The sequence below is a fragment of the Monodon monoceros genome, unplaced genomic scaffold, assembly GCF_005190385.1.
Source record: "Monodon monoceros isolate NGI ecotype Baffin Bay Population unplaced genomic scaffold, NGI_Narwhal_1 Super_Scaffold_5, whole genome shotgun sequence".
Lineage (NCBI taxonomy): Eukaryota > Metazoa > Chordata > Mammalia > Artiodactyla > Monodontidae > Monodon > Monodon monoceros.
The window spans coordinates 56,766,876-56,784,778 of NW_021703782.1; the positions used below are offsets into that span (position 1 = coordinate 56,766,876).

Sequence of the window (17,903 nt, forward strand, 5' to 3'; positions counted from 1 at the left end):
AGATGCTAAGTGGTATTGCACAGTTGTCACTTTACAGAATGTGTACAACAGTCCCATGAAGCTGATAAGGTGTACCCTTGTATAGCTTCAGGGGCTAGAATTAAAACTGACCTGTTATCACACACACACAAAGACACTGAAAATAGGAGAAACAAAAAAATTTTGGAAAGAACAAGCCACTGTTGAAGCAAATAATTCAACAAATGTAATTCAACAACATGGCGTAGTTTGGGTATCCAGAAAACATAAAAAATTCCAAATAATAAGGAAAAGTCAAACAATCTAATAGAAAAATAGGCAGAGGAAAAAAGAGAAATCAGAAATGGCCAACAAAGATATGAAAAGCTGGGGCTTCCCTGGTGGCACAGTGGTTAAGAATCTCCCTGCCAATGCAAGGGACACGGGTTCGAGCCCTGGCCTGGGAAGATCCCACATGCCGCGGAGCAACTAAGCCCATGTGCCACAACTACTGAAGCCTGTGCACCTAGAGCCCATGCTCTGCAACAAGAGAAGTCACGACAATGAGAAGCCCGCACGCTGCAATGAAGAGTAGCCCTGGCTCACCACAACTAGAGAAAGCCCGCACACAGCATCGGAGACCCAACACAGCCAAAAATAAAAAAATAAATTTAAAAATTAAAAAAAAAAGATGTGAAAAGCTATTCTGCGTCATTTGTAGTCAGAGAAATTCACACACTAGATATTTTAAAGCCACAAGATTGACAATAAGTAATAAGATGAACGATATTAAGTGCTGAAGAGGATATATGTCAGCAATAAGGAAACTTTTGGAGGTGAAAGAAGTGTTCTAAGACTGGTTGGTGGTGATGGTTACACAAAAATCATTGAATTATACGTTAACATCAGTGAATTTTGTGGTATGTAAATTATACCTCAGTAAACCTGTCTTAAAAATGATTATATAGTGCTGGGGGAGGGTAAATTGGTACAAAATCTTTGAGAAACAAGGTAACAGTATCTGACAAAGTTGAACACTCAGGGAGGCAGCACTTCCATTCTTACATAAGTGCTTTAGAGAACTTGTATACAGTGCACCAAAAATCGTGTACAGGAATGTGTTCATAGCAGCAATATTCATTTTAAAAAGAAAATATCCCCTGACAGGATAATAAAAAATAAAATGTATATGCACATAATGGAATGTTATACAGCAATGGAAATGACTGAACAATAGCTCACACAAAAATATGGATAAACTCAGAAAACCTAGTGTTTTGTATAGTCTCGGAAGACTACATAAAGTGATACTACTTTTAATAAGGTCAAAAATAAGCCAAACTAAATATATTGTTTAAAAATATGTGTCTGTGGGCTTCCCTGGTGGCGCAGTGGTTAAGAATCCGCCTGCTGATGCAGGGAACAAGGGTTCAAGCCCTGGTCAGGGAAGATCCCCCATGCCGCGGAGCAACTAAGCCCGTGTGCCACAACTACTGAGCCTGCGCTCTAGAGCCCGCAAGCCACAACTATAGAGCCCACCGTGACACAACTACTGGAGCCCGCGCACCTAGAGCTCGTGCTCTGCAACAAGAGAAGCCACTGCAGTGAGAAGCCCATTCACCGCAACGAAGAGTAGCCCCCACTCGCCACAACTAGAGAAAGCACGCACGCAGCAACAAAGACCCAATGCAGCCAAAAACAAATAAATTAATTAAATAAATTTATTTTTTTTTAAATGTGTTTGTGCAGAAACAGACTCACAGACATAGAAAACAAACTTATGGCTACCAAAGGGGAAGGAGGAGGGAGATAAATTGAGAATTAGGGATAAAGAGATAGACACTACTACATATAAAGTGGATAACCAACAAGGCTCTACTGTATAGCACAGGGAACTATATTCAATGTCTTGTAATAACCTACAATGGAAAAGAATCTGAAAAAGGATATATATATATATATATATATATATATATATATATATAAAACACAACATTGTAAATCAACCATACTTCAACAACAACAACAAAATTTGTTTGAAAAAACTTTTTTTTTTAAGGCAAGAAATCAAACACAAAGTTCAGGCCACCCCTGGGTGATGGGGTGGCGTAGCAGGGAAGGACTGCAGAAAGAGCATCCCATGAGCAGTATTATTTTTTTTGTTTTTTCTTTGGGGGGCCCTGCCACATGGCATGCGGGATCTTAGTTCCCCGATCAGGGATTTAACCCATGCCCCCTGCAATGGAAGCATGGAGACCTAAGCACTGGACCGCCAGGGAATTCCCCATGAGCAGTATTGTTGACACTCTAGCTGTGGGACTGCATGGTGGGTCTGGGGTAGTCAGTGTATCACTGTGCTTTAAAGCATAAGTTGCACATATAAAATCAGATTATTACATTCCAAAAATATGATAAAGCAAAAGTCATGAAAAAGAGAACATCTCCTGAGTCACATCTCATGGCACCATTTCTGCCCTGGCACCTTGTCTCACTGACACGAAGAGAGCGGTGTATTTCATGAAAATAGCAGGCGTATTTTCTTTAGTAACCCCTAAACAAACATCCTTCATGGCTCTGACGTGGCAGACTTTGACAAACGGCAGAAAGTATAAACTGCTGGAATGCAGGTTGGACTTATAAGTACATGACTATTGCAGAATAGAATTCTTCGCGATTCTCTTGGTCGGAGTCAATTACTGAACATCTCATCACAGCCTCAGGATTTCTGTCCCATTTTGCTTTAATATTGCCACCAGTAGCAGCTATTATTCAGTACATACTATGGAGCAGGCCCTATCCTAGGTGTTTTATTTATTCATCTCATTTAATCTTATGAGGTGAATAAATAAAACTATCATCTATTATCAATGCCATTTTATAGATGAGAGAACTTCCCCAGGAGAAGTAAGATAACTTGCCCAAGATCTCCCAGCTCATAACTGTGGAGCCGGGAAGGGTGAGAATGGAAAACTCTAACCGGAGCTGACACTACTGTGCCTGAAGCCTCACTGGCCGAACAGTGAGCCAGAAAGTCAATTCTAAACTTTCATATAATCAAGGAGGGAAAAACTCCCCTGTATCCCCCCAATGACTGGAAGGGAAAGTCAGTAATTTGGTTATTATGTTTGCTACTTTTCTTTCTTTTAAGTACTACCAATCAAAAAGATGATTTTAAAAAACTGCCTTGGGCCAAGAGCAGGATTCATGGATTCACTCACAGACATGCATTCTATTAAAAAAAAACCCAAAAAACCATACTTAAATAATAAACAGAATTGTTAACTTTATTTTACACATCTACACATGGCCCTTGCAGAAAATCCTAAAAGGAATCTGAACCATAAAAGCCCTATTCTTCTCTAAAGAGGATCAATTATCTCAACATTTAATAAAATAGTAAAATCCCATATCCAGACCCTGACAAGTTATTTTTTTATTTTTTATTTTTTTGCTGTACACGGGCCTCTCACTGTTGTGGCCTCTCCCATTGCAGAGCACAGGCTCCGGATGCGCAGGCTCAGTGGCCATGGCTCACGGGCCCAGCTGCTCTGCGGCATGTGGGATCTTCCCGGACCGGGGCACGAACCCGTGTCCCCTGCATCGGCAGGCGGACTCTCAACCACTACGCCACCAGGGAAGCCCTGACAAGTTATTTTTAAATACAGGAAATTAAAAACACAGCAATCTTTACTAATGTATTCATATTTTCTAGACTGTTAATCCCCTTGTCTCATTCAACTCTTTAAGGTGTATTATACTGCCGTGTAAAACAGTACTTCAGGGCTTCCCTGGTGGCGCAGTGGTTGGGAGTCTGCCTCCCGATGCAGGGGACGTGGGTTCGTGCCCCGGTCCGGGAGGATCCCACATGCCGCGGAGCGGCTGGGCTCGTGAGCTGTGGCCGCTGAGCCTGCGCGTCCGGAGCCTGTGCTCTGCAACGGGAGAGGCCACAGCAGTGAGAGGCCCGCGTACTACAAAAAAAAAAAAAAAAAAAAAAAAAGTACTTCAAAATCACTGTGTTTGTTAATAAACTTTTATAACAGAGATTGCCTAAGTACTTAGTATCTATTTTCACCTTCTTTACCAATAGAACCCCATTCAATCGAAAGAACAAAGTAGCTGCAGCTGGATATGTATGGTTCTGGCTAATGAAACGTAACTGGACATCACTGGGCAGGGCTTCCAGGAGAAAGCTTTGAAGGGGCTGACTCCCGCAGACATAACTCCTTTGCCCTCCTTCCCTCTACCAGACATTCAGACACCATCAGCAGCTACCACAAGAGCACAAGGTTAAGAATCTCATCATGAAGACGGCAGAAGAAATTTCTAGGAGTACAGGTCTACGACAACATGATGGAACCAACATGGCCCTGGACTACCTGCCTCAAATTTTTACATGAAAACTAAACAATTTGTTTCAGCCATTTATTTTAAGGTCTCTACTACTGACAGCAAAATAATGTCTAATACACTTCCTCCTTAGTAGTCAAATCCATAGGTCCCCACTTCCCCCATTCCCTAATGGTTTTAAGTAAGAAAGTAATATATCAGAGTCCATGACGCTAATGTGATTCTACTAAAGAAAAAGTAGAAGCCACTTAGCTTTTGAATGGTACCAAAGTATGGGCTGGGCTTGAGCCTCTTTACAACTACTAGTGCCAGGAAAATTCAATTTAGATAAAGAATGTACCTCTTTCTCCCTGTTCCTCTATAGGACTCTATCTAGTTATTTGTTTTTTCCACCTTGCTTCATTTCTTCCTCAATGCTGCCTCTCACTTAAAGCAATTTTAGATTTAACATACTTGAATAACACCTGGCAGAGGGCTCAAATAACACCCTTTTATTCTTCATGAAGAAAAACAACTTAAGGTATTTCCAATGGTCTCATTTTCATTCCTCACAGTGAAAAATTCTGGATCATATACACAGGCTCAACGTTTTTCCTTCAATAAAAAAGAAAAAACGGGGCTTCCCTGGTGGCGCAGTGGTTGAAAGTCTGCCTGGCGATGCAGGGGACGCAGGTTCATGCCCCGGTCCGGGAGGATCCCACATGCTGCGGAGCGGCTGGGCCCATGAGCCATGGCCGCTGAGCCTGCGCGTCGGAGCCTGTGCTCTGCAACGGGAGAGGCCACAACCGTGAGAGGCCCGCGAACCGCAAAAAAAAGAAAGAAGAAAAAAAAAGAAAAAACTAATAATTTTCCTGAATTAATATTCTATATTTTCTCATTTAGAACATTTGGAACATAAGTTTTTAAAAAATCAAATGTATAAACCTGCAAATAAGATCATTTTAGTGATATCTTTCTCTTTAAAAAATTCTTTTTTAGTTAGAACATAATTAGAATCACACTCCTGGAATTCATAGCTCTAACTCTGTTCCAGTGACCCCAAAAGCCCACTGACAGGTGGTGACTTATTTTGAGGAACGGATGCTAGGACGCTGGTGTGTGGGAGCAGCTCCCCAACCTCTCCATCTCACCAGACCTGCTGCTCTCTTCCCATAGTCAAGTGGATGATTTATGAGGGAAATTGTATACAATACTGGAAATCCTGTGTGGGCATTCAAGATCTTGGAGATACAGCTACACGTAGTTACCTTGGTTTATTCACTTACTATTGGATTGTGAACATTTTCCTAACATTTATTTTATTATATACATCACCTTCTTGTCTGTAACAATTTGCATCATTATTTTCCTTTGTGACATATAGGTTGTTTTACATTCTTTGTTATAATATTTTAAAAAAAAACACTGGAAAATGATTTTGGCACACAGACATTGATCCGTATTTCTAATCATTTCTAAAATAGATTCTAGAAGCAGGAAGGTGTGGATCAATACTTCCTTTCTGACAACAGAATTATCTGAATCTTTCTACTCTATTTATAAATTTCCTCCTTAAAAAAAAAATCAGTTTCCATGTCTGTAAAAAATCATAGTAAAGATGAAATCTAGATGATCTTCATCATCCTTTTTTTTTAAAATGGGGACAGCCCGAAGTAGGAAGGGCTTCAAGTAAACATGCTTTATCAAAGTCCTTTTGTAAACCTGCAGGCAAGGTCAGCTGCAGTGGGAACAGAAGAAACGTTTGCTTCTGAAGACACTAAGCATCCCATGAAGACCCTGGCAGATACTAATCCAAGAGAGGAAGAGATAGAGAGCACACAGTGTAGTTCAAAGTTCTAATTATCCATTCTGGTGACAATCTAAAATAGTAGAAAGAGGGACTTTCCTGGTGGCGCAGTGCCAATGCAGGGGACATGGGCTCAAGCCCTGGTCCAGAAAGATCTCACACGCCGCAGAGCAACTAAGCCCGTGTGCCACAACTACTGAGCCTGTGTTCTAGAGCCCGCGAGCCACAACTACTGAGCCCGCATGCCACAACTACTGAAGCCCACACGCCTAGAGCCCATGCTCCGCAACGAGAAGCCACTACAATGAGAAGCCCATGCACCACAACGAAGATTAGCCCCCGCTCGCCACAACCAGAGAAAGCCTGCATGCAGCAACAAAGACCCAATGCAGCCAAAAATAAATAAGTAAATTTATAAAAATAAAATAAAATAAATAATAAAATAGTAGAAAGAGAATGGGAAAAGGGATCTCCCAGCTCTGTCACTGGGTGTCTGTCATCTTGGATAAACCCTAACATTTTGGTCTGAAGTTCCTCATCTATAAATGTGTTGGCTACATCATGATGTCTAAGACTCTTTCCAGGTGAAATAATCAATGCTTTGATGATCACCAACCAAATTCAGCACTAGAACTCTGGCTTTTCACCTCTGCCTTTCATGTTCTTTCCCCTTCAGTAATTCCCACTTCTGTTTCCCTAACACTTTCCCAGGGTATCTGCCCTTCTAGGCATAGTGATCCTTCAGTACCTCCAGAACTCTCTTAGCATCCTCACTAAGAGAGTTCACATGCCTGATGCCCACAGATGCCCTGAATTCTCACCACAATCTCAGGGATTGTGCCAGTTCCCAAGAAGCATAACCTCTTTCCACGCCTACCCCTTTCCATGCCTATGGTACATAGTATTCACAGCACCCACGGGGCACCTAGTCTGCCCTGTATATGTTATTTATCCCTTAGGGAAAACTTTCACAACTCTCCAGCTACCAAGTTAGCACCCTCCACTGGCAAACACCTGGTATCCCTAACACTTCTCACACCCTCACAAACTACTCAGCATGGGACTCATATGTGTTTATCAATTTAGCACTTCCAGAGACAAAACTGATTTTCCCCACAGTGATCCCACCTAACCCTATGATGTGCAAGATAGATACTTGAGGGCAGTAGCCATGTACTCTGAGGTCAGCCTGCAACTGGGCTTAACTCTCTTCTATCGACAATTCCCTAGCAATACCCCTCTGAAAATACAGCTTCCAGAACTGCTGAAACATTCTAGATGCAATGTGTCAAGTGAGTAGAACTACCATCACCTCCCCTGTCTGGATGGCGTAACTTGAGATCATGAGGCTAAGACTTCATTGACTAAAGATCAGCCATAACACGCTGGCAGGCAATGAGCTTTGATTAACTAGAAGCCTTATTTCACAGAAGTAAAATCTAAAAGTCACAATACCAAGCCAACAACTGTCTCTTAGCATTAAGACATGTCTAGAATGATGATATTTCCCCTTGGATGTGAAAATTACACATACAATTAGTGTTCTGGCTTAAAATTTCTTATTTCAGGATAAATGATATCCTAACATGATAAAAATACAAAATGTAAAGGAACTCTGGTGACTCAACAGTTTAAATGTTTTACCTCATTTTGGAAACGCTCAACCTCAGAAAAATGTGTTGTCCAAGAGCACCATCTGGTGGATGAAGGTATTTAAGCTACCCCAGTGCAGGAAGATAAAAAGTCATCTATAAGGCTAAATGCCAGTAAGACTACAATTTTGGTATGAAAAGATTCCTATGCTTCAGCCAACATATTTCTTATAAAGGGGTTCTTGACAAAATTCTAATATAAAAGGAATCTACAACTCATAAAAACTCATTGTCAATGACTTCACCTTCTTGAAGAAATGTTCCTTATAATAGAGCAAACATTTTTAAGCTGAAAGGAACCTCAGAGAGCTGTTAATTCAATCCCTTTCCTTTACAGACTCTAAGGCAAAGACAGAGCTTTCCTGAAAGTCACAGCTAGGGATGGCAGACCTTGACTATGTAAGTAAATAGGTCAAATATTCTGTGCTGTTTAATACAGCCTTCTATTTCAAGAGGCTGTGGAGAAAAGGAAGGAAATGAGGCAGTGGCAGTGGCAGAGTACCACTCTCATGGGTTAGCAATGATCTGCCCACCCCACTGTGCATTGTGGCCCAGCCTCACACTGAGCCAGGCAAGACTAATAACTGCCATACCCTTCCTGCCTCCGCAGCCCCTAGGGTCCCTCTCCACCTTAGATTAATCAGCTTTCCCCTGTCCAAGAAAACCATCCTACCAATAAAAATAAGAGATTTAAAAAATGTTAAATCATCCTGTTGAAGAATACCTGTAATCATGGCAAAGCATTCATATGTGTTAAAACGGGAGGGAGAAAAGACAAAACCAAACTATGTTCACCGTGATACCACGCCTGTCAAAAGAAATACAATTATTGAGCACAAAGTAGAGGAGAAACATTGGAAGGGAATACACTAAACTTTTTTGACAGCTCTTGTCTCTAAATGCCAGGATTACGAGTGATTTCTATTTTCTCTGTCATATAATGCTTTCCAACATTTTTTATATTAACATTTATATTAACAAAAAGGTAATTTTTACCTATAAAATTTATGCATTTATAATCATAGACTATAAAGAAAACTTAAAAGGGAAATTAGAAAGAGGACCCCCCATACACACCCATCCATTCAGTACATGCATAGTTTAAAAAAAAAAACTTTTTTCCCCCAGCTCTCAAGGAGAAATATGCAGTATAAGACATTATATTTTTTTGTCTTAAGGTTTGTCACTGTAGTTTTCAAACTGTTCTAATTTTCTATCAATTATCTGTTAATAAATAACTGGATGACAAAAGCAATAGGCTAGCAAATTAATATTAAAGGAAAATCTTGGAAATACAGTTTAAAATATTTTATATATCTTAAGATGCAGGGACTTGGGTTCACATCCTAAGCCCACTTTCTGCTTGTAAAATTTCGCCTGAGTTATACGTCAGAATTTATGGTATGATGCTCCCCAAATAACTCCATGACTTCTTGTTTGAGAACCTCTGTCTCGTAATATGATTAGGTCTCTGAGGTTCATACCAGGGACAGAGTTACCTGAAGGTCAGTAAACAAGAATGGAAACTGTTACCTTGCCTGGAGATCCCTGCATCATCTATGTAGAGTGAGATCAGAGAAGGAATCTTTTGCTAAATATCTTAAGGCAGAGGTTTTCAAAATGTTGTCTGGGGGCCATTGGGAGACCTCCAGATCCCATCAGGGTCTGTGGCATCAAAACCGTTTTCACAATTATACCAAGACATTGTTCTCCTTTTTCACTCTCATTCTCGCATCAGTGTAAGGTAGAGTTTTCAGGAGGCTATATGATATTACAACAGATTAAATGCAAAAGTAGATATAAGAATCCAGAGGGGTTTTCTATTAAGCTAGACATTAGTAACTTGAAAAAAAATGTAAAATAATGCCACTCCTCTCACTAAACTTTGTGTGTAGGAAAATACAGTCACTTTTTATAAAAATAGGAATGTTATGTAACATTATTTTTAATGAATTAAATACTTTTAAACATTCTCAGTTTTAATTTCCCATTACAATAAACAAGGATAGATACAACCTACATAAACAAAAGCTCTTTGAGGTCCACAATAAATTATTAGAAATATAAATGGGTGCTGAGACCTGAACTACTGTCTCAGGATACTAGTGTTCAGAAAAACACACACTGAAGATCACTCTGACCCATCCCTCTTCCTCCTTACTCAAAGCACTTTCCAAGCCTCTTGCTATGACCAGTCCATCTGGTAGACCATTATCTGATCACACTTTCTAAAGCATGATTCTGATCCTATCACTTCCCTATTGAAAAATCTCAAACGTTCTTCAAGATGTAGAGAATGATAACCAAAAATACTCAGGAAACTCCATGATTGAGCCTCAGCCTATTTTTCTAATGTCATGCACTCAGCAATTCTATCATTATTTAGGTCTATTATTTGAAGCAGATGCTATGACAGGGGCTGGGGCTGGAGAGTCTCTAAGAAATGATACCTGCCGTCACTGGACTCAGAGTTTACTGTGAGACAAACAGAAATGATATAGGTATCCTTCATTTTCTGTACTAATTTTCCAAATACCTGCTGTAATAACATTTTTTTACCTAAAATTCACTGTCCAAATCAAAAACTCTATAATGACTTGTGAACGTCCACCAACAGAATGGTTTTAGTTGTATACAAATCTAGGTAAGATAATATAGACGGCAATTAGGTTGTATCTCAGCTCTTGTCCCAAAAGGATTATGCCTTGTGCCCAGATTAAATGTATTGGGCATCACTGCTATCATCTTCCAATCATCACTGGTGAAAACGTCTTCTGCAAATGTGGAAAAGCCTGAAAAGAAGGTAAGTGAGCATAAGAGTCCTAGAAAAGCCCACACGTTAGAAAGACTTGAAGGTGATGGTGTGCAATAAGGGAGAGAAGCACCTGAGACATGATCGTGATATGTCCATACCTAACAACATAGCAGTGTTGCTCCTGGAAAGCTTAATCGTGTTACTCGAACCAACACCATATAAGAAAGCTAGAAAAACTCCTTGTGCAGTGGACTGATAGCCATTCTCAGCGTAGAAGACCACTGAGTACCAGGCTGGTAGAGGGGAGGGTGGACACCTTCAGTGATCTGGAGGCAGCTGCCAATGGGAGGAACATGATTCAGTGAAGGAGCTGAGTTTCAAAGCAAGACTGGGAGATTTAAGAGCAGTGAGAGACTGTACAAGTTGTGGATCACGGGTGAAGCAGCTTCCCCTCACTGTGAGATGTGCTATCTTCCTCCAGTGAACTGCTGAAAACTATCATCGAAGATGGTTACACAAAAGGGGAACCGTCAGTCTCAATGCCATGCCATCTCACAGGATTATTCAGAAGAAAGAAGTACCTAGACATAAAGCATCCAAAGAAGGCTAAATTACTGTGAAGTAGGAACCTTGCTGATACACTACTATGAAAACATCATCTCAAAGGGGCCACTGCAGACAACAATGCCTGTTAGGATATGAATGAAGTATTCAAATCAGAAAGCCTGGACGATGGAGGTGAGGCTTAGGGGAAGAGGTGTCTGTCACCACTCAACAAAGGGAAAATCTTGCAAAGAAGACTCTTGAAAACAGTGTTATCAAGAAGGTAACACCCAGCTTAAGGAAAGCATGTGGTACTTCATTTTTAAACCTCAATTTAATGAACCATTATCATCATTAAAAGGCTCCCCACTATATACATGATAGGTATTGTTAGAAATGCAGCCCCAAAGAGCACGGAACACAAGCCTGAATGACTTAATGTCACTGTACTAGTGTAAGTAAAAAATGTTGATGCCAATTCTTAGCTCTCACACACAGAACAAAGAGATGCACTCTGTCTTCAAAGGTCTGTGGAAGCATGGCTATTGGCTATCCCACAAATGTTCTACCTCCTTTTTTCCCTGCAGATATCTGTTTATTTTCATGTCCCTTAGTCAAACTGAATCATCCCACACAGTTATATCGCTTTTTTCTACCTGTTCATCTTTTCTCTTTATCTGTCTTCTTTCTGTGTGTTTGTTTCCTGAAGTAACTCCCATGTTTCTTTTATCAGAGGACTTATTTTGTAAATGTACAGTTAGCAAAGGCTAATTAAAGCTTTCTCCTTTTTTTTTGGCCGTGCTGCACGGCTTGCGGGATCTCAGTTCCCTGACCAGGGATTGAACCCAGGCCCTTGGCAGTGAAAGGGTGGAGTCTTAACCACTGGACCACCAGGGAATTCCTTAATTAAAACTTTCTTTATCAGTGGACCAGCCCTTAGTAAAACACAACCAAAAAAAAAGTTTCAGATCTTAGGACTCTTATGCTTCTATTACTGTTTCCAAGGAATCACCTAAGGCCACCCAAGAATACAGGTGGCTCTATTTCTAAATTCAGGACCTTCTTTACTTACAGAAGGTCCCTGACATCACCAAATTTCATTTCAAGGTATCAACATAGTCAATCTCATTCTCCAAAAAACATTCAGAATTTCATCTGTATCTCAAAAAAGGTTTTGAGCACCCTTCCCCAAGAGCAAATAATTGTGCCTCTATATTAGGGGTTGGCAAACTTTTTCTGCAAAGGGCAAGACAGTAAATATGTTAGCTTGTGTGGGCCATACAATCTCTGTCACAACTACTCAACTCTCCCATTGTAGTGCAAAAAAGCCAGGCACATATAATATGTAGATGAACAATAGGGCTATGCTCCAATTAAACTTTATTTACAAAGACAAGCAATAGGCAGAATCTGGCTGCCCAGCCAGGCTTTGCATCATACACCCAAAGACTGGGCTTTGTCATGTCATGCCTTTGAAAGTCTTGGTATTTTGGTTTAAAAACTTGTAACTTGCTTAAATCATGTTACTGATACTGCTGCCACAGGCTGCTGCCCATGGTGTTGACTGAGATTTTTAAGTATATCCTAAGGAAATCAAGCTCTGAAAGCAGCAGTCGAATGAAAGAGGGGCCAAGACTCATTCCCTGGAATCTCCAGGCCCTACTTACTCCTTTTACTATCAAGGCTGATTGTCCTCAAGTAGGCCTTCATGAACACTCTCACTCCTAATTCCTGTGTTGTACCCAAGCCTGGATCAACACTGCAATGGCACCTCTTTTTGCCCCTTAACAGACTGGCCTGGTGCTGCAAGACAAACATCTGAGCAGAAGGGGCCCTCACAGCCCCATCACCGGCCAGGCTGATCTCTCCCCCTCCCACCCCATAGCCACTATTCCAGGTCTGTCTCACCCTCCTCAAGATCAGGCTCACCAAAAAGCCTCCAAATTCAGTAAAAATACAAAGACTATTAAGTGCAGTCTTACCCTCAAATTTACCTAGTTTCATCCCCATTCTTCTCTCTCCTTCCTTTACCTGACTTGAACTTGCTCCTCTAGGCCAATCTCAGATGCCACGCCTCCAACAAAAAGTCTTCCTTCAACACCAAGCTACTATAAGTGCCTCTGCTCTGGGCTCCCTGGAACCCCACACTTGCCTTTACAGCCAAGCTCATTACATCCTACTGCCCCTTTGCCCCTCAAGTCTGTGAATTATTGAGAACCAGGGTCCTTATTCATCTTTGCACCCTGCACCAACTGTTTCTCTTACCTTCCCCACACCCTCTCCAAGAACTCCCATCCCCACCAAGAAAAGGTTATGGTTTTTCAACACTTCTTTTAACATTAAAGGAAAAAGCCGTAACTAGAAATTGGTGGGGGGGGGGGAATTGAACTACAATTTGATGACTATAATCCCTTTCAAAATAATGCCGTGAACCATAACAAACCAATTTCCAATACAATCTAAACTGAGCTGAGCAGTTAAACAATGCAAAAATACAATAGTGAAGAGCAAAACAATACATGGGCTTTTATTCAGTGCACATTCATTGTGATAATTTCAAATGTTCCTGACAGTTACAAGTTATTACTGCACTCACTCTTCATCACTCTCCTTAATGCATTCTTTCTCTTGTTACTCTCCAGCTACCTCAAGGGGGCAAATACAAGTTATTTTTCATTTGCTTGAATTTAGTTGTCTTGAGTGTGACTGGTTTCATTTACCAGTAGCAGTTTACAACATCTCTCATATGTCTGTCTTTATGATACAAAAGCATTGAAAACGTCAGCTCAGTTCTTGAGCTACTAAATGCTCCTACAAAAATTCCATAAAATACTATGCCTTGTAGGTCAAACCAAAATGACAGATTCCTGGCTCCAAAACCTGTAAATAATGAGAATTTTTAAAAACTGCATGTTTACAAACCAGCAGATTTTGTTCATTGGATTTTAATAACTGAAGTTACTCAAATCTGAAGTCTAAAGTCAATGTTCCCTTGAAGTAATGCCATTGTGTAACTGGTTTTCAAACACAAGCGGTAAATTGATAAGCACTGCAAACCAATGTCCATCACCCTCAGCTGTGCTGTCAACAATTATGTTATTTTAACAATCAAATGTGTAAAGCCAGTTCAGGGCAGTTTTATGTTGACTGTTCTGAAAATCGTATGATGCTTCTACCTCTTAATTATATTTGCAAAAAGGAACAAAGAGGGGGCTTCCCTGGTGGTGCAGTGGTTGGGAGTCCGCCTGCTGATGCAGGGGACACGGGTTCGTGCCCCGGTCCAGGAGGATCCCGCATGCTGCAGAGCGGCTGGGCCCGTGAGCCGTGGCCGCTGAGCCTGCGCGTCCGGAGCCTGTGCTCTGCAATGGGAGAGGCCACAGCAGTGAGAGGCCCGCGTACAGCATTAAAAAAAAAAAAAAAAAAAAGGAACAAAGAGCTCAATGATCCCAAGGTATGGTCAGAAAAAAATCTTGGATTGCATTTTATTTTATTTTTGAGCCCTGAGACGTGTAACCTCTCAGCCCAAAATCCAGATGATTCCTCAGCTCAGTCTTCCTTTTAGAAACCTGCAAACTTGCCAGGATACCACAGGGACGAAACCACAGAGAAGGCACAAAATAAACCATTAGCTCAGGGGAAATTTGTAGGTGACCCAGACCTAGTTGTACACATTTCCACAACTGTGAGACTGACTATACATAATTACTTCCTTAAAACGTGTGGGGAATAAGGGCACCTGGCAGCCAGTCTACTAGCCTCGTAACTTTGAGAAAACACTTTAACTTTGCTGGGCCCCAACTGAAAATACCAACCATATTTGCTTGGCCTCACCCATTTCAATGGAAATCCCAGAGAAGCTGTTTTAATAAGACAAGGTGCCATCTTCTGTAAGGAAGCTTCGCTACTAATGGCACTCATTTTCCTAAACATAAGTAACCATAACATGTCAAACTTAAAGAATATACTTGGAGTATAAAGGAATCGGCTGTTCAGCAGAAAGTAACACAACATTGTAAATCAACTATATTTCAATTAAAAAAAAAGAATATGCTTGGAATTGAAATACCAAAAAAAAAAAAAAAAGCAAAGACTTAATACAAGGTACACTCTAAAACTGGCTGGGGTTAGAATACACTAAAATGATCCTCTGGAGACCAATACTGAAAATGCTTCTAAAGCAAAAAAACTGTTAAAATCTCTCAGCATTTGAGATGGGGAAACACACTCACACACACAAGCACATGCATACATATACATACACACACTGACATACACACACTGACATAAAATAAAAGGCCACCCTGTTTGGGAAAAGCATCTTGGGAAGTTGTATAGAAATCAGCGATTTTTAGAAGGTGGCTGCTCTCATCTGCCGATCCTGGACTTCAACTGCAACATTTCCAGCCTGCAGCCAGCCCTGCACGCTTCAGACTATCCCCACAATCTGAATTGGCCCTGGCCAGTCTATCCTGTTACTGTTTGTCCTGAAATCAGTGGGTTTTGTATGCTGATAGACTTGCTCGGTTTGTCTCAAGTCTGAAGTCAAGGGGAGATTCTGTCAGCAGCCAAGGACCTCTGTTCAGTCCTGAATGGCGGGTTTTTCCTCCATTCCCAGGACTTGTTCCTACACTTGGTGCTCCTAAGTGTATAGTTATACCACCCCTTAGATTGTCTAGTTAGTTAATATATTGTGCAGTGTTAAATACATTGCACCCTTAAAGCTGTTTGCCCATTTTGTCTTTATTTCAAAAGTCTGAATATATGGCTAGCATATGCTTGAACTCTTGGTGAAATTTAAATGCTAATAAAATAGGATACCCAAAATTAAATAAATAAATGGCCAAAAGGAAATCATAAAGAGATTATGTTTGTTTGACAAGCTTATGAGTAACTTTTTTCTTCATTTTTTCTCTATTTTTCAATTTTTCTACATGAGCATGTACAAACTTAAAAATTCTCAACAGAGAGGTTACTTACACTAGTGAAAATATGAAAGGGGGAAGAGAAAGGATGTTTTCCCTTTCTTTAACTTTTATTTTTAGTATTTCAAACATACACATATTCTAAACATCATGTATCCATCATCTAGCTTCATTTAACAATATTTTGCCAATCTTTATTCAACGAAAGTCATACCACTTTATTTCCTAAGGTATTTTAAAAACAAATCCGGGCTTCCCTGGTGGCACAGTGGTTGAGAGTCCGCCTGCCCATGCAGGGGACATGGGTTCATGCCCCGGTCCGGGAGGATCCCGCATGCTGCGGAGCGGCTGGGCCTGTGAGCCGTGGCCGCTGGGCCTGGGCGTCCGGAGCCTGTGCTCCGCAATGGGAGGGGCCACAGCAGTGAGGGGCCCGCGTACCACAAAAAAAACAAAAAACAAAAAAAACAAATCCCAGGGGAATTCCCTGGTGGTCCAATAGTTAAGACTCAGTGCTTTCACTGCCGTGGCCGGGCTTCAGTCCCTGACTGGGGAACTAGGATCCTGCAAGCCACACAGCGCGGCCAAAAAAATTAATTAATTAATTTAAAAAACAAAACAAAACAAATCCCAGACTGCATGTTATTTCACCTATATATTTTTCAGTGTGTATTGTCAGTTGACAAGGAAAAATATATATAGCCACCATGTCATCATCACGTCTAATAGGACAACAGTAATTCCATAGTATCATCTAATACCCGGCCCATTTTCAAAAATCAGAATGGTCCTTTCAATAACAGTGTTCAACAACTGAAGATCCATATAGAAAAACTAAAACTGTGCCACTACCTCATATCCAGAAATGTATTATAACGAACTGTAACTCAATAAGAAAAGCATGACAAAAAAGAAAAACGTACAAGAGGCTTGAACAGGCATTTTGATAAAGAGGAAATCCAAACAGCCAATGAACATAAAAGAAAAAAAATCATGATGTTATTTAAAACCACAAGAACCTGCTACATACTCCCATTTAATTTTAGAATGTCTAATGTCAGGGAGGCTGTGGGGCAATGGAAGCAGCAAACACTGGTATAGAAAGGTGTAAAGTGGAAAATAGTTTTGTTCTAAAACTACCCATGTGTATACCCTATAACCACTCCTTTGGAGGAAAAGTAGGAGACTATAATAGGTAAAGGGGACAGATAGGGGAAATCTAGGGTGCCCGTAATGTTCCTTGATGTCAGGGATGGTACATAGGTATTCACCTTACAATAATTCATGAAGCTCTAAGTTTATGTTTTATCCACTTTCCAGCTTGTTTTATATTTCAAAATATAATCAGTTTAAAAATAGTACAATAATTGACTCAGTCAAGGATTATCAATGGAGGCAGATTCACTGGGTGAAAGGCTATTGGGAACAGGATATTCAACTAGCCTCTAAATATTACCCTATAGCACGCTTACTAACTTTAAAGGGAAATCCCTGGTGGGATCCTTCATATAACCTTCAAAGCAGGTTATAAAGAACATTACTGGGAAAATCAGGGATCTTTGAGTATGGTTTCTATATTAGATGACATTATATAAACGTTAAATTGCCTTATAACTGAAAGAAACATGCTGAAATAATTAAGGGTGAATTATCATGATGTCTGCAACTTACTTTCAAATGTTACAGCATAAAGACAGAGAGACAGAGACACAGACAGAGTGATAGAGAAACAAAAAGCAAATGTGGCAAATATTAACAACTAGTGAATCCATGTGAGGGCATCCAGGTGTTCACTGCATCACTTCAACTTTTTGGTAGGCAAGAAATTTCTCTAAATAAAACAATGGGAGAGGGAATAAAAGGTTTCAAAAAGAAAAGATTTTTTAAAAAAAATAGGATTTCAAGTAGTATCAGGGGAGGCAAGAAGGATTAGATTACATCAA

The 17,903-nt window shown here is 40.4% G+C and overlaps 1 protein-coding gene across 4 annotated transcripts in view; it reads right to left on the reverse strand.

Moving 5' to 3' along the window:
- Nucleotides 1–17,903, reverse strand: part of KDM4C (lysine demethylase 4C) — a 400,055-nt gene that overhangs the window by 323,241 nt on the left and 58,911 nt on the right. The gene's annotated exons all lie outside the window — the stretch shown is intronic.